The following is a 17,396-nucleotide window of genomic DNA, read 5'->3' on the forward strand; positions in this document are numbered from 1 at the left end:
GAAAGTGCCCGCTGGGGCTGGGAAATGGGGACACTTCCTTGCCTTTTTCCCTTGCCAGGGGAGGGCGATCCGGTCCGGGTTTTGCAGTCGCCCCTGCCTTGCCTGCCTGCCCTGCCTGCCTGGAGACCGAGTCCGCTCCGTGCCCGCTCCCTCCCCGCCGCTCCCCCCGTTCCCCTGTGCGGGCGGGCCGGGGCAGGCGGCGGCGTGCTCCAGGCCGGGTTTTGCTCGCGGCCCGCCCTCCTGTTAGAAATAGGAAAATTCAATAATCAAAGCAAAGGGGAGCGCGAGGAGGAAAAATCCGGGATCAGGGCAAGTTTGATGGCGCATGCGCGCTGCAGCCTGCATCCCAAACACACACACATTTCCCTTGACTTGGAAAGTCACCCAAAGCAGCCCCAAGTGCAGGTAAGCCCGTCCGCTGCCGCCCGGCCCCGGCCCCGCACCGGCAGCCCCGGCTCGGTGGCACCGGGGACCGCGGCGCTGCGCGGGCGGGCGGCGCTGCCCGGCAGGTGGGCACCGCGCTCCGCGCCCGGCTCCCGGGGGCAGCGCGCAGCCTCCGCGGGCACCGGCCGGCAAGCGGGGGCCGGCCGCGCCCGGACCGGCTCCGCGGGAGGCGGACGGCGGCGGCGGGGGGGGGGGTGTGTGTGCCGCGGCGGGGGCCGGAGGGGCAGCGCCGTGCGCGCTCGGCGGCGGAGTCGGGGCCGCGGAGGCGCCCGTCAATTCGCAGGACTTTGGCAGGAGCCCGGGCAGGGGGAACACGTGTTCCCGCTCCGCGCCCGGCGCAGGTAACCGCAGCCGCGCAGCACTGCCCGGGGGTCCCGGGGGCAGGCACCGGGGGGGAGGGAGGACACACGGAGGCAAAGTTGGGCGAGCGGCGGCGGGAGCGCCGGGCGGGCAGGGCCGGGTGCCGGAGGGGAGAGCCGGGACGGAGAACTTTCTGCAAAGTGGCCGGGCCGGGGCCGGCAGCGCTTCGGCCGCAGCGGGACGGCCGCAGCCCCCCGGCAGGGACGGGGCGGGCAGGGGCCGCGGCGGCTGGGAGCGCGGCTCGGGGCAGCCGGTGCCCGGCCCCCCGGGCGAAGCAGCAGGTTATTTTTACCCGGTGGCATTTGCAGAATGCGCAGCTGATTTGCCATCCGGAGCCAGGAAGTTTCCCCCCTCCGCCTCCTGCCCCTTCTCGCCCCCTTTTTCCCCCCTTTCCCCCCGTGCGCGGCGGGGCAGCGGGGGGCGGCCGCCCGGGGCCGGGGCGGCGGCGGCAGCGGGCGGGGGGTGCGGGCCGGGGCTCCCCGGGGAGCCGCTGCCCGCGGTGGAGGCTCTGGGGACGGGGAACAGGTGTCCGAGCCGTCACTCACAGCCGGGCCGGCGGGGGGGGCAGGCGGGGAGCGGCCCCGGGCCGGACCCTGAGCTCCGGGCCGGCGGAGCGGCCGCTGCCGGGGGCTCGGTCGGGGCAGCGAGCGAGCTGTCAAGAGGCTCGGGCGGGCGGTGGGGCCGGCGCTGCCGCTCGCCCCGGGGCCGGGCAACTTGTCGGGCAAACTTTGCGGGGTTTGGGTCGCGGCTGGAGGCGGCTCCGAACCGCGGCGGCTTCGAGCGATCGGCCCGAACGCTCCGGCCCCTTCGGGCTGCGAAGGGGAAACTTTTCCGGAGCGGCGCGGCCACGGTGTGCGTGCCCCCTCCTGCCCGCTCCGCCGGCTCCCTGCAAGAGGAGCTGTCCCTCCCCAAACTTCGCTGATGAATTTATTTCCTCTATTGATTTGCTGACTCTTAGCGTGCAATAATTTCTTGCGGAGGTTTTGGACTTCTCCTTTCCACAAGTCCTGCCTGCTTCCCACCAACCCTTTATCTGTGTGTCGCTGCCACCTTGTTAGCTGCCCTAAAGGTGCTTTGGCAGAGTTTATGGGGGAATATTGTTGAACTTCAGTAATCAAGTTTCCAGATCTTATGCCTCCTGTTTAATTTATTAGACTAGTTATTTATTCTGTTGATGATAATCTGTTGCTGGTTTCTATGGAGATGTTAAACTGATCTCTTTCAGAAATCAAACTCCATATGCACTAAAACGTTTAAAGGAGCAGCGTCCCCTTTTGTTTTCAGACTTTGTACCTTTTCAGTGCTTTTATTGGGCTTCTGTATATTTTATATATTAAAGCCTGAAGTTGAAGCTTTGTGCAAGACAGAGCTTATTATGGCTAACAGAAAGTCAGGGCTTTGATCCTTTTTTTTTGCATCATCATTTAAAACAGATCATTTTTCCCCCCTCATCACACAAGATAGCAGAACCCTTTCAAGATCAAAGAGTCCAGCTAAAAACTATTGTTAAAAAAAATAGAAAAAGAGGCAGTTAAATTAGGGGGATGTTTCCTTAATCTGCTTATTTTGTTCTGAAGGTTTTCTCTTTTTTGAGCTATGAAAACAACAACAACAACAAGAGAAACTTGTGGCAACTCCATTGTTATTTTTATACCTCCCAAGTTCTTTTTAATGTTAAAATAAGTTCAAAGTCAAATATCTCTAAAGATAAAGTGCTTGTTAGGGTGTTTTTATTACTTGGCTTCTAAATGTGGAAGGTCAGAATCCAGAAAGCCACCGCATTAGAGAAGGTTTTAATAGTCTTTGTCTCATCTTAATGAGAGAGCAATCTAAAAAACATTTTCCCCGCAACATTTATAAATGATTTCAAAGAAGTCTCCGTGTGTCCAACTCAGTTTTCATTATTCCTTAACTTATCCATGGCATGATTGCATGGGGTTCAGGGTAACAGCACTTTCTAACAAGTCATAGAGGGGAGAGAAGGAATTATTATTGGGGGTTTATGCTTCAAGCTGGCAAACTCCAGCTCAGCTGCTGTGGGCAGGAGGCTGGCTCTCGGGGCACACCAGTTGTGGGGTTTTGCTCATCCTCTGGAGGGAAGTTAAAGGGTTTGCAAAGAAAATACTCCCAGCACGATGCGCGTTGAACACGGTTCAACTCCCTTCTTGCACTTTCTCTTAGTGTACCTGCAAAATGTTGCCACCCCCTAAAACAGAGATGTTTTTCCTCTCGCTGTGCTGCTGTACTAAGCTTAACAATAAAAGGATATCTATAGGATATAGTGCATATAACCCTTATAGCTCATATATGTTGGGGGGTGTGTGTGTAAATACGTTTCTAGTTCACATAGATGCCCCTATATGCACCTACACGTAGATGGGGAACACCTTGGTGGTTATAATCTGTCCATACTGGACTTTATCTTTTTTCCTTGTTTAATTTTTCTTCCTTTACCCCCCCCCCCTTTTTTTTTTAATTCACAGTGAGATGAAACATTTAAAATATTTAAATTTTTGGTAAATATTCAGTTTATTTGTTTGATCTAAACGCCAAACAGAATTGACTCTGACAAGTAAAAAGAGGAGGGGGGGGTGAAAAGGAAACACTATGGCTTTAAACTCAGGAGTTTGCATATTCTCCTTGTATCTTTCCCCTTTGCTAATTATTGTGTTGTTTTCAGAGCAAATATGTCATATCCATGGCGACCAGGCAGGTTTATTGTCTTTCAGAAGCAATAGCTCACATAAGTAATTAATGACTTCTTTTTTTTTCCTCTGGCTTAGGTTAAACAGATCATTCAAGGAAAGTCATATCTCTCTCTCCCTCTCCCTCCTCTTCTTTTTTTTTTAGCCCAGTGACATAAGAACATGAGTTAGAACAAGAAAATACTTTAACCAAGAAGTCAACAGCTTATTTTTCCTTCATTTCTTTTTAAAAGTGCCAAGTGTCAGCTTTCCCCGCACATGACATTGTCATTCTGGCAGTTTCAGAGCGAAGCCTTGGTACAGGGAAAAGCCCCTGCAAGCTGGAGTTCAGTTGGTGTGTGCAGCTGGGCAAAGTGTGTGCGAGTGGCTCGGGGGTCTCTGGGTGTTGTTCTTGCTGAAGGGTTTTGCTGTGTACTGGGGAAAAGCTTTTCCCTCTCTATCCCCCTCCCCTCCTTTCTATCTGTATTAAAATCAGTGTTAAAATAAAGGTGTGTTTTTGTATCTTGCAGATTGCAATTCAAACAGTTTCCAGGAAAGAATTAGTAATTCATTTTTATATACAGCATATATACACACACGCTTGAGCTCCACCCAAAACAATCAAGCTAGCTGGAAAAAAAAACCCTGATTTCCTTTTTCTTTTCAAGCCCAAGCAAACTTGCACAGTAACTTTCAGAAGCTTCTTAAAAATAGCCCCCCATTTTTGCAAGGACTTTGCTGCAGGTATGAACCCCGTCCTTTCCCTTTCCAACTCTCTTTCTTCCTATTAAAGCTGAATTTGCTATCTGTCCAAGCCAGGGGCTGGTTATCCCCTATGATTTACTGAGGTGGTGATTTTCTTCCCCCCCAGCACCTTCACCCCTGTTTTGGTTTTGCTAATTTCATTTTCAGAAGGATTTATACACAGTCCAGCTATATAAATTCCTTTGGAGATAAAAGCGCCGCACACTTCCATAAACAAAAGCTTTTACTTGCATCCTGTCTTCCTTTTTCTTCCCCTTTCAAGTAAAAAGGAAAAGAAACCCCTAAAAACAAAACCCCAAGCCGTCTGATTGAAGCAGGTATCAGAAATGTATGCTGGTAATGATTCTGTATTCCACAGTGCTGCTACTTTAACTTTTAAAATCTGTTTCCTTTCTGGTTTGTAACATTAATCAAAGAGCCGCTTCCTTCCAATTTTTCCACAGACCGGGGCTAATTAGAACCACTCGAATCATATTTTGTGAATTCCATGTGGATGTTACTTTAGGTTTCAGGATCGGGAACGCACCAGGTTCACTCCGGCTAAGGCTCGCGCAGGGTTATTTTTATTCACGTTCCTCTCTCCCAACCCAATTCACGGTTTCTCTTCATTGATCTCAAATACATTTGTGGGTTCACATGCAGGGGGGGGGTGTTGGGAATAGACATTGCAAGTTAGGAGGAAGAAAAGGCGAGAGGGAAGGAGGTTTTGCAGCGTAGTTTCCAAAGAGCAACAGAGAACCCCCTAAGTAACGTGAAGCTGAGGATTCAACAGACTTGATAATTGAGCCCTTAACCTCCTGATGTCTGTATCAGAAAAACAGAGCCTAGCAGAGGGAGACAAAGAATAAAAGCAAATACTGGGTAGGAAGAAGCTGGGGAGATGACTGAAATATTGAAGTATAGGTCAGGATATGTATCAATCTGTCGATCAGGTTTCCTTAGGTTCAGTTTTTCCCTCTGGCGAAGCGTAGAGCTGGTTTAAAGGTGGCTTTGGGAGAACCTGATGTTTCGAATGCAGCCGAGAGCCTGGCGTTCCCGTGGCGTGAGCAGATGCAACTTGGAGCCACTTCTCCTGGAATTGGGGTTTATGTTTCTCTGTTTCCTGTTCTTGTTGAAGGGCTGACCAGTGATTTTGTGTTCTGATCTCTCTGGGAAGTTAAATAGCTGGAAGTTGGGAGTTTGCAGGTTGTGATTAGTAGGCTGTGCTGAAGGCATTTGAATCGAACCACTTTGAACACCCGGCACGGCGACTGCTTCCATGCCCTGCTACGGTATTTCTCTCCGATATATGTATGTGTGTACCCAAGCAGGGCATCCAAGGATTAGGGGGCAGTGGGGCTGGCAAGAAGGACCTGAAAGTTAACTTGCTTTTGGTACCGAAGGCTGCAGCTTCAAAGCAAAGCGAGAGCACATCGTAAATTTAGCTAAAATTAATCAAGCGTTTAAGAGCTCCACATTAACGAGGTTTTCCAGGCAAGCAGCTTTCTTCTCCTCTTCTTCTGCTTCCTTCTCATTCAAAGTCCGAGAGGGTTGGGGTAGAGAGAGAGAGGGAGAGGGGGGAGAATATGAGTAAGAAGAGGAAAAAGGGGGTTGGAATTTGAGTGGGAATGATACAAACAACACAAAAAAAGGCAGGATTTGTGGAATCTAAATCCTCGTGTGTCCTTGATCCATATTGTCAGGGTTTTTTTTTTTGGTCGGATTTGTCCTGTGTGCCTTTGACGGAAAAGGCACGTAGAGAGAGAGAGAGAGAGCGCGACAGAGGGGGAGAGAGAGACGTGTCACTGCTTTGGAGCTCATTATCATTCTTAATAAGTCTTAAGGAATAAAGAGGAGCATTGAGTGTAAATGCTGGGTAATCCTAACACTCCTCAAGGTGAGAGGAGTCTCGAGGACACAGAGAAAGAGAGCGAGGAGGAGGGGGCTGCTGCGGGGCAGCAGAGGAGCTGTGCATGGAAGTGATGTCTCAAGGAGCAGACGTGGGTTAGTGGGGCTGGTGGCTCTGGGGCGCTTCCGTGTTGTTCCACAGGCCTGTGCCAGGGAAAGTTGTCTCCAAGTTTGCGGCCCAGCCATGGCGAGCCCCATTTCAGGGCTGAAATGTTGGCCTCTAATGGTGATGTTCTCTGCCGGATGCTGGTTTAAGGAGCAAGGGTACTGTCCTCCCTTTTCCACCCTGTGCTCGAGGGCCCTGCAGTGCCCAGTGGGTGCTGGGCCGGATGCTTTGCTGTGCCTCCAGTTCAGTGCCTGCTTCCTCAGCTCGGGGTGGGCCCTCTCGTGCTTCTCACCCTGTGCACCCTGTTCTTGGCTCTTCTCGTTTCAGCCTTGGTGGGTATCACAACTGCTCTTTGCCTGGATTTCCTGAAGCAGCTGGCTTCCCTGGAAGGGCAGGATGCACCCGGGCTCGGACACTAGGTGGCTTAAAGCACAGGCTCGGCTCTGCGAGGCAGCTGCCAGGGACGTTCATTCACTCTTTCTGGTGGGCTCCTTTATTCAAACTTCAGGCTGACAGCAAAACATGGAGATGTCTTGGAATCCGTCGTGGATTCTGATATCGCTCGACCTCTCAGCAGTGTGCTCGCAGCAGCGCTGGGGGTTTTGAGCCTGTGTAGCATTAAAGGAGGACACCCGTGAAGTGAATTCAGGGGCAGGGCTGCTGGCTCTGATGACAAGGAGTCAGGAGCCTGCCTGCGTTGCTGGGTCCTTCCCTCTCCAGGCAGATTTCACCATACCCGTTCTAAAGGGTGTGCATGTTCCTTTTGGAAATGAACATTTCAGGGTTGGCAGAGCCCTTCTCAGTGTGTAATGGAAGGGGCTGAGCCTTCCGTGATGCCCACTGGCCCTTCTTTATTGTCCCTTATCTCAAGTCCAGTTGCAGGCAGAAGGGACTGCTCTAATTGGGAGTTTGCCTAATGCATCCAAAGCCTGAAGAGGGGGTTGGAACAGCACTTAAATAGGGGCTTTTCCCTCCTGCAGTCCCTGTTCTCTCTCTGTCTACTTCTGGCTGAAGTAGGAGCCTTACATTTTATTTTTAAATGACTGCAAGTACCTCGGAGCAGGTGGGAAGGAGGTGTGGATGCTGGGGGTTGATCAGTTGGCAGGAGAAGCCAAACACAGCGAGGTGGAAATCTTGCTAAACTGCTGATTTTTCTTGGTCCAGGTGCTCGGCTTCAAGGTTAAATGTTACATTGGTAATATTATTAGGTATTAAGTTATTAGTAATGGAACTGTGGGGCTTGTCTGTACTTGGCAGAGAACCACTAAGAGACTGGGTGAGGGCTGAGTTCATCCTGGTTTCTCTGGTAGTGCCCTTCCAGCATGTCTCAACCCCGAGCTGAGGGAGCAGCAGCAAACACGAGTGCAGGGTTTGTGCATCGTTTGCCTTGGGAACTCGTTTCTGAGGTGGCTGTGGAGTTGTAGCAAGGAGGAGCAGCCCCTTGTACTGTGGGATGTACTCGCTCCGTGTGGTGTCAGCTAATACCTTTCATGTGTGATTGAGCTGCTGTAGAACAGGACCTGGAGGTACAAGAGTCCGTATTCCCAAGCAGGCTCCGGAGCCATCCAGCTGTGGGGCCTTGTCTGCAGTAAGCGCTGTAGGAAAGGGATCCACATCTGCCGAGCTGTCAGTTCTTTGGGGCCTTTGGCTCCTTGCCTGCCATGGCATTTTGGGGTAGTTTTCTCTCTAGGAGGTATCCTGTATCTGCTCTGCCACTAGCAGTGCTGTTCTGAAACAAAGTAAGTTGCTTCCAAATTGTGAGCCATAGGGCCTGTCATTCCAATGACAATACAACAGGTCACTTCAGAGTTGGTCTCTGAGGTTGGTCCTGATCCTTCTGCCTGTGAAGTCAGTGGCACGGCTGGTCATGGTGCTGGGAGGGAGCACAGCATCGCATGTACCAGGCTTGGGAAGGAAGGAGAAAGATGAACTCTACAGATTTTTCAGGGGGGTTTAGTTTTGGATAGCAGCCTTTGGAAGGACAGTGTAAACTGGAAAGGTTGGAAAGAGAATCCTTACATCCCTTTGATGGGGAAGGACTATTGAGAACTGTAAAAGGGGTCTTCTTTCAGTTACATACTGAAACAGCATGTAACCACTAGGAACAGCCTGCAGCAATCCTTGTGGAACAAGTGTTGGGAGTGTGGCCCTGGCACAAGTGTGTCTGGTGGGTTGGAAGAAAAGTTGACAGGCCAATGTTTCCTGAAAGCATGGAATAATCTGGTTCTGGTCCTGACATTGGCTTGAGGGTAGGGATGACAGTTGACTCTTGGTTGTAAGCCAGATCTTTCCTTTCCTGGTTTTGCACCTGCTTTCAATCGCAAAGGGGTCAGGGCTTTTTATTCCTAAGCAGTATGACTTCCATGGTGGCTGGGTAGAGCATAGTAAGTAACAAATCCTGAACACAGCTGGCACAATCCAAACCGAGATACGTGATCGCAGCCTGTGGCTTCGAGGTCTGTCCCTTTGCCCCGCTCAGCCCATGCCCATGGCAGTGAGAGCTGCACACAATCCCACTTGTCTGCGTGTTGCATGATGAGGCTGGCAAACAGCTCCCAGGCTGGCTGCTTCCCATGGTGGCTGTGTCTGCAGAACATCCTCTCTGTAGGGCTGCTGGGGACCAGCCCCTCCCTCCCCCAGTGCCTCAGGCTGGCCCAGCTTTATACCAGAGGAGTGGTGTCCTTTCACACTGGTGAGCCAGCAAAATCTCTCCCAGGGGTTATTGTAACCTCTCGGCAGCGATTTGCAAACAGGCACTGGGAGATAAAGTCTTGGTGCCGAGCTAAGGGCCAGCAGGGCAGATATGAAACGCGGCAGGTTTATGAAAGGGAAGGTGTATGAAATGCAGCCTGCATCTCCCATTTCACTGCACTATGCCAAAACACACAGTTTCTTATTTCAGTCACTGTGATCTTTCAAGGAGGTTAATTTCCATGACGAACTCCGGGCCACGTGCTTGGAGGATTTATCTAATTAGACTGACACTTTTCTCTTTTAAAAAAGAAAATTAAGCTGCACCTTGGAGGACTTAAGTATTTTAACCTGTGGGAGCGGCAGCAGGCGGTGTGATCCCTGCTCACCCAGCAGCCAGGGTGGAAAGCTCCCCTTCTCCACTCTCCTCTTTAAGACTTCAACCAAAGGGTCCCAGTTTACTTCATTTTCTTACATGGGGGCTGGATGCTGAAGAGTGTTTTATGCTGCCTGAGTCCCTAAGCCTCAGCTGGCTCTTTAACTCATGTAAAGTATTGATGTTTTGGGCTGTTATGTATTCAGGATGGAGTGGAAGGGGAAAGGGGAGACCTGTTAATGCTCCTTAGCCATGTCCTAGAAACACTGCATCCTCCCAGGGCAGGGAATGGAGTGCCTGCACTGTGTAATGACCGAGGCAGGTCTCTCTCCCTCTCATCATGCTTGAGCACCTCATGCTCACAAGTGTGTGTGTCGTTGAGGCTGGTGTGACTGTCCTTGTCTTGTCTGTGGGCACACGGCAAAGTAAGTCCCAGGAGAGGCCCCTTGCCCTTCTTCCAGCCTTGGTGCAGTTAAATCTTGTTTGGGTTTCCTGCTGAAAATGCCTTTCAGAGAAGAACTGGGGCCATGCTGTAATAAAACCAGAGGATTTTAGGTCGAAGCTGTTACATGCAGCCCTGTGCTTTCCTCGGCTGCGGAGCTTTCACATTTGCAGGCACAGTGAATGATGCTGATTTTGTTCCCATCAGAGGGCTCCTGGAGTCCTGCTTTCCACTTGCTGCCTGCTGCCTGCCCGTTACTTGGCAGGCTCCTTGTGTTGCTGTTTGTGAATCCAGGTTCAGATCACTTCAGTCTGATACTGCTCCAGCTGTTTATCCTTGCGAAGGAGACGGGAGGAAGATCTGTTCTGGGCAATGTATTTGCTGTGCTAAACTCAACTTGGACCACATTTTCTTCCAGCCCAGGCTGGAGCAGGGCAGTGTTTGTGGGGTCTGGTGCAAACAGAGAGGGACGTATCTGTTCAAAAGGGGCCAGCAATGAGTGCAGATAATGCATCTGGTGATAATACATTGAGCCCTGTAGAGCTGTTCACCTTGCAAGAGAGAAAGATACAGCAGCCTTGTCCTAGGAGATGGTCACTGGGTGTGTTACGGCCTCCAGCTGATGAACTTGGTGGCTTGAACCTGAGATTTGGTTTTAGTTTGTCTTTGGTGAGGAAAGTAACAAAAATAGATGTGTTCTATTCTACCCCTCCACCAATGCGATAGAGAAAGGGAAAGAAAATACTCAAATCTACCATAGGCTCAGGGTCTAAGCAGTGATTCCTGTCGGCTGGGGAGCGATCGTTCGGGCTTGGTCAGCCATCCCTAACACGTTACGGGGTTGTATAAACTCCCAGCTTACAGCTGTAAATTTGCTCAATTTTGAATACAGCCACAAGCTGGCTCAGCAGGATCTGGAGCCGTCTGCTCCAGTGGTCGTGGTATGCTCGAAATCCACAGCTTCGGGGGGCCCAGCTTTGGACACACAGAACTGTGGAGGGACAGAGCCTGCCTGCACCATGCACAGCCCTTTGGGGTCCTAAATTGAAAGGGATATCCCCAGTATAAGCTGCTGTGGTAACTTCATTTATCCCTTCTCAGCTTTTAGCCTCCCTGCTGTGGGTGAATGCCCCATCTTCACATTGCCCCGTGTCCGTTTGTATACCTCACCTTGAGCTTGGCTGGTGGAGACTCCCTTGCTGAAACCTTCCAAAATGCCACCCATTGCAGCAGTGCCACCTCCATGGGGTCGTGTTGCAGGGGGGCAGGACTTGGTCCATGCACAGTCTCTTTCCAGTGGCATGTGCTCAGTGCTGGGCTGAGGTGGAGTCACTGGGTGTTTGAGTGATGGTGAGTACAAGTGCAGCTCTGACTTGAGGGTTTGTTGCTGCAGAAGGGACTGATCTCTGAACACTTCCAACGTTGCAATGTTTGATGCTCCTAGAAAGCTGAACTTTAGGCTATTGCACTAAGTCCTGCCTCAGACAGCAGTGTTTTACTGGCATTGAGAGGGAATTCAACCCAAGAACACAGTTAAATCTTGATCACCTTTTATATGTTCAGAAATTAGACAAGTAACAGCAGCTAGGAAGATGCAGTCCAGGGGAAGAGGGGCATTCCTGCCTTATCCTGATTCCAGCTCTTCTCATACTGCTGGCTGCATTTTATCATGTTTCTGATGGGGAAGCATTTTGTCCGAGACAGATCCTTTTCTCTTTGAATGAGGCATGGAATACTGCCATGTTACTACCATTGACACCTCAGCCTTCAGCAAAACTGATGTGATATTTTCTGTTTGCTGGAATGGACTTGAAAGGTAGAGATGGTTTGAGGGATAGCCAGGCCCAGACCTCCTCCTTGTGCGACTTGCAGGCTCTGTTCCTGCTCCCAGTGACCATCTCCACTGGTGTGGATGGGTTGCCTGGTTCAATCTCCTCCAGGTATGAGAATGGTGAGGGCAGAGGTTATGGGGGTAATACAGCTCCAAGCACAGCAAGTGTTCACTCCTGAATTCAACTTCCTACAGATAAAGGAAAATGAGTAGATGCAAATGAAAGGCTTGTGAGAGGTTTCCTCTCCCATCTTCCTCCTGTTGTGCTGGCTCTGGCTCCCAAAGGGTTAAGGTGACTCATGGCCCTCTCACCAGATCTGCTGGCAGGAACGCTTCATCCCAGCCTCTAATTGGTGGTGTTTGCTCTGCACTTTCTCGCTCTGGTTTTGATGAAAACATTTAACCAGGAGCTTAGTGTGCAGAGGCTCCCAGCTGACAGCCGCCGCTCTGCTTTAGCAGGCTGTCCTTGCTGTGTAAATTCAGCAGCCTGGCTTAGGGCTGGCAGGGGAGGACAAACACGGTGTCGCAGCCCCTGGCACCTTGGTTCCACTGCTGCTGCTCTTCCCTACCATAATCTTTAGGGTTCAGGCCCATTTCTGCTCTAGTCTGCAGGTGCCTTTCTGTACATGGACAGCCAGTGGCACTGGAAGAGCCTTGGGACCAGACTGCAGAAGTGGGAAGAGTGACCCTGATAGGTCCTGTCTTACCTGAGGACAAGGGGACAGCTTGGTAGGACTTGGGAGATCTGTTCTGACATCATCCAGCTGCGATCCCGGGGGATTCTTCCCCAGAGAACAGGCTCTGACAGGCCCTGTGCTGCTGAGGACAGATGAAGCTACTGGTTCTGTTCCATGGAGACAACCTCCTCATTCCTTCCTATGCCATCTGGGAGCTAGTGCAGGATTTTCCCAACAGTCTTTCATTGCAGCTCTTTCAAGTAATAACCTGCTTGTCTATAGGCTCTTCTAATGGGCTTCGCCCTAAGAAGGCTCAGCTGATCTTAAGTTTTGCCATGCAAGTGGCAGAGTAGTTACCATGTCCTTATGGAGACAGCCTTGAGAGCGGGCATGTCCAAGCTCCTCAGTCCCTACGTCACAGAACCCTTAGGCAGCAGCAGAGCTGAAAAAGCCCCTTGGGAGATGCCAGTTTATCCATGTTGCTGCTGGAAAAGGCATTCAAATTTCTGCCCAAACAGGAGATTGTGACATGCAAGAAACTCATCTGAGCCCGTCAGGGCTGCCACTGCTCTGATACTTTTGTGCTTTCTCTCCTTATCTCTGGTGATCTACCCTATGAACAGCAAAACAAATCCAGATGGGAAAATTTATAAACCAGAAAATCTGGATTCCCCATTCCTGGAAAAGCATGATTCCTTGTTCTCAGCCGCCTCCGTGTGTCATGGGGTCTGCCATGAAAAGATGCCAGAACTGTTGAAAGAGGCCAGGCCTACGTCTGCATTAAAGAAACTTAGGAGCAGTGTAACTCCCTGTGTGAGTGTGGGTTCCAGAAGGAGATGTGCCACTGGGAAAGCAGGATTAGCTCCAGGGAGGGTTGATCAACAAAGACATTTGTCCTCTTTACATCCATTTGAGGACCTTGCTCCACATCATTGACGTGTTTGTGCCTATTTAGGGAAATTTTCCACCTTTTCCCTGATTGAGTATTGGTAATCTGGAACCACATCCACGTGTGCCATTAAAACCAAAAAGAGCCGGGCCAGGCGCCCGCTCCACACAACACTCTGTTATCAGCCTGGAGAAAGGGTTGTGAGCAGGTGTAGGATAACAGTGCAACTGAGAGAGACCAAAGTGCATCATAAAATAAACAAGCAGCCAATGTTCCAGCTCCCCCAAATGTACCATCGAGTTGCAGGGTCTGCAGTGTGCTTTTGAATGTGCTCCGAGCAAGTGCCCGCTTGGGGCACCGTTTAATTTGCAGCCAGAAGTGGGTTGGTGATTATCTGCATCACTGTAGAGCCTGGAAGGCCCCTGCCCATTTGATGGTCCTCAGGGCAATGTGAGTTCCCAAAGGGCTTGAAACTGGGGGGAAGGAGGTTGCTTCTTGGGTATGACTTGTGTCGTGAAATCAAAATGGCAACCTGGATGGAGAACCAAAGGAGGCATCTTAGCCTTCCCTCATCTTTACTATGACCTTCACAACCTTTACAGTCTCCATGGAGGAGCCCATACAGCCTCTCCTGTGTAACAGTATTTCCTCCTGAGATTTCTTAGGTGAAGATCTTTGTACCAGGATTTTGTGTTATTTCTCTTGTGATGGGAATCCTGTATTGCCCCTTGTGCTTCGGGGCTGGCAGAGCTTGCAGTGGTGCTGCTGGCATTCACATTGCACTGAGCGAAGCAGCAGCTTGGCTTTCCCTACCCCAGCAGCAGCCAGCCCTTTAGTGTCTTAGCGTGACTCAGCCACTGGAATTATGCTTACCCAACAATACCTTTTGTCCTTTGCCCAAAACTTCTGGCCAAGAAAAAGGGAAAAAGGAGGAGGGAGAAAAGAAAGAAAAGATAAAAATTGTGCATTTAGTTGTCCTTTCCTCACAGGTGGTGCCAGTTGGGTTTTGCTTTATTTGTACAGGGTGGGGAGAAAAAGAAAACAAGGTGGAACTCGGACAAGGCCCAGGAAATGTTTGAGCCTGACAACAAACTTCCTTTGTTCAGGGGAGCAGGGGAAAGAGAACAGAAAAAAGGGGCAGAAGACCAGCTGAAACCAACCTCAGCCCTGTGCTCCTGGGCAGGTTTCTTCTTCCTACTCTTCATTGTTTGGGCTTTTTTTGTTTTGCTCAGGTGTCTTGTGATAATTCTGTTTGCATTAGGGCTTGTGTGTGCTGCCTTCTAGAAGGTGGACAGATGGAAGGTTTCCTGGGGACACGGTTGTTATTTGGATGGGGAGCATTTATCATTTATCCTATAAACTGATGCTTTGTGTGATCTTTCTCCTCCGGTCATGATGATCAGGATGGCTAGAGGGGAAGGATGAGGGACCATGCTATTCAGAGGAGCAGGTTGGGGGGGATAGGTATGCTAGTCATGGATTAGAGTGTGGAAACCAGAGGGGTTTGCTGATGAGAAAACGAAGAGAACCTTGAGGGCAGTTCTCAGACGTTATAGCCCAGGGATGTATACCTCCAAGTGCTAGCCCATAGGCTTCCCTGTCTGCTCACTGGCCAGCAGGTTCTTACTGGTATAAAATCTCTTGCTGAATGACCTGCAATGTTCATCTTTCAGAAGAAGAATTAGGAGTTATGGGAGAGCTGCCCAAGGGGCACTAGGAGTTAGAGTGATTATGTGCTACATGGGACACAATGCATTCTGGTGGGGTTGGGTTTCAGCAGGCTGGTTACGGCCAGTTCAGTGGTGCTTCCTCTAGGTAAGATCAGTGCCCCTGGGCTGCCTGGAACTTGGTCAGAGCAGTTAGATGTGTTTTCCCATCCAAACAAGTAGTGATGGCTCTGTCAGGCACCTACATGCAGTGCATGTGTTGTATGTTCAGTACAGCTGGGATGGGCTGGGAGACCCTCAAGTGATCGGTTTCTCTCAGGAGATGCTCTTCCCTACGATGCTGGCTGGTACCTTCCCCAAGTGCCCTTTACTCTCCTTAGCTGTTGCCTGAATTCAGTGTTGTAGTGGTCCTGTCATGCTGGAATAGCTGGAGAGTGAGCAGGCTGGGATGAAAGGCTGTTGAATTGTTTCTTGGCCAGGTTAGAAAGATATTACACAGTGCTTAATTAATTTCTGTTATCTCATTTGGGTATCATAAAGTGTTGTATGAAAATTAGTGAACAAAGTTGTGGATATCACCTGTAAGGCAGGTGCTGGCCATGCTCTCCAAAGGAAGGTTAAATGTTCTGACTTGGCCTGGGAGAGGGGAGGTGTCCAGCGTTCAGTACATGGAAAGGAAGAAAGAGGAGCAGAGAATAAAGTCACTGTGTGGAGCTGGACCAATGCAGCACTTTCCTGTGGTGTCTTATCAAAGGCTGGCTGTTCTGAGAGTGGCCGGAATCACTGTGTATTGGAAGAAAGCATCCAGAGATGCTGCTGGGTAAAACTTTGCCTCTGATACTGGGGAAGTGGCTTCCCTGTACAGTGTTTACTGGGATTTCTGTCCTTGGCATCCTTTCTTTTCAGTGCAGGCTCTCTTTGAGTTCCATCAGACAGTCCTGGAGCTGTTCGTTTCCTGAGCCTGTGGGTCTGGGATCCCTGGGTTGCAGGACACAATCCCAGTTAAATAACTTAAGCGCAGAAGCTGAATTCAGTGAGTCCTAGGTGAAAGCTGGAATAGTTCCAGTACAAAAGCCACTTTGGTCCTCAGTCTTTGCCTTAGTTTTTGTACCTGTACAATGGAGATAATAAAACTTGCCTGTGACGTGGCTTGTAGCTGGGAATTAAGGAATGGTTTCCAGAGCCAGAGGGAAGGCAGCTATAGCACATGGGCTGTATTTTTGCTGCTGGTGTGTGTGCCTGGAGTTTAGACATTAAGGCATGACTAGCAGAGGACAGTGAGTGCTCGCTGCTGAGGCTCCAGAGATGCTTGGGGGACACTTGGGAAGCTCTGGCACCGGGGTGCTGGAGGCAGGAGCGGTGGTGGCGAGCGAGCGGCTTTCCTGCCGTCCATTCCAAACACAGGGATGACTGTGGGGAACGATTTCAGAGCCACCACTATGGAGATTAAGGGGATGAGAATGTAAATCTCAAGTAAAAAGGTAATTGAATGTAATAGCAAACACTGCTCGGTCTATGTTAATTTTAGCTCTTCCCCTGGATACAAGGCGCTGTATTAGTGTTTTATTACCATTTTGTTTGCACTAATAAAATAGTAAAATTTATTTCAAGGAAGTTGAAGGATGGTTTTACAATGCAAATTTGAAGAAATTGGACTTTTCATTTACGCCACTGCTATTTTAAACCCTGAAGGGTGTAAATTAGCCTCCTGTGCCTGGGTGAAATCCACGGCTTCCACAAGCAGGGGGAGGATTTGATGTGGGGGAGAAGAGAACAAAACCAAATCATCTGAATATTTCAGAGAGACAGAGATATCTGATGAGGAGAGAGGAAAAAAACTGCCTGCCTGGGCCCACTGAGAGGAAGGGCTGGAGCAGAGTGGGGAGAGCTGTTTGTGAAACAGGTTTCTGCTGATGTGAGCGTCAGGAAGGGGCAGAACAAGGTGGCAGATGTGCCAGTGGGCACAGGGCATCATGCCCTGTGCTGGCTGTGCTGCTCCTGCTGGGGAAGGAGGTGCCAGTGATTGGGCTGAGCTGATTGACAGATGCTGTCGATGACAGGGAGTTCCTAAACGTGTGGAAGCCTTGGGTAGGTTTTGCTTTCTGGCCCAGGGGACCCCCAATTGCCCTCTGCTCCCTGTACTTCCCTCTTTCTCTTGCTTTACTGTCTTCATCTCCCTGCCATAGCCCGGCCCATGCAGCAGCCAGGCACGGCCTGTCTCTGATTCACCGCTGAGTCACGGTGCTGCTGCCAGCAAAGGTGCCTCCAGCCCGAGAGGCTGGTTCAGCGACCTCCTGCTTCACTCAGGGCTCCTCTTCGGCATGAAATGGAAAGGGATGGGCAGATTATCTGGTCCCTTTCACCTTTGTAAAGTTGTTTATAGCAGTGTTGTTCCCATCATACTGTTTTGCCACTGCTTGGCCTTGAAATAAATGATGCTGTAAAGAAATCGGGTCCAGAGAGCTGTGTTTGGTTCCAAAGGTCCTGTGCTGAGTTGGCCTCATGCCTCTTGGAGGCAGGTGTCTCAGGGTGTAGAAGCATCCGAAGCTTAGCAGCTTCCTTGGGCTTTCCTGAGTT

General features: G+C 50.5%; 1 protein-coding gene across 4 annotated transcripts in view; it reads left to right on the plus strand.

Moving 5' to 3' along the window:
* The first annotated feature begins 277 nt into the window (after positions 1–277).
* Positions 278–17,396, plus strand: part of CASZ1 (castor zinc finger 1) — a 199,881-nt gene continuing 182,762 nt past the window's right edge. For 3 of the 4 annotated variants that reach the window (XM_034068596.1, XM_034068600.1, XM_034068597.1), the window contains exon 1: positions 278–405. The gene's annotated coding sequence lies outside the window, so the exon portion shown is untranslated. Of the gene's footprint in view, positions 406–745; positions 786–17,396 lie in introns of those variants that run through there. The other variant, XM_034068598.1, reaches the window with a different exon arrangement.

This window comes from Melopsittacus undulatus, chromosome 12 (assembly GCF_012275295.1).
Source record: "Melopsittacus undulatus isolate bMelUnd1 chromosome 12, bMelUnd1.mat.Z, whole genome shotgun sequence".
NCBI lineage: Eukaryota > Metazoa > Chordata > Aves > Psittaciformes > Psittaculidae > Melopsittacus > Melopsittacus undulatus.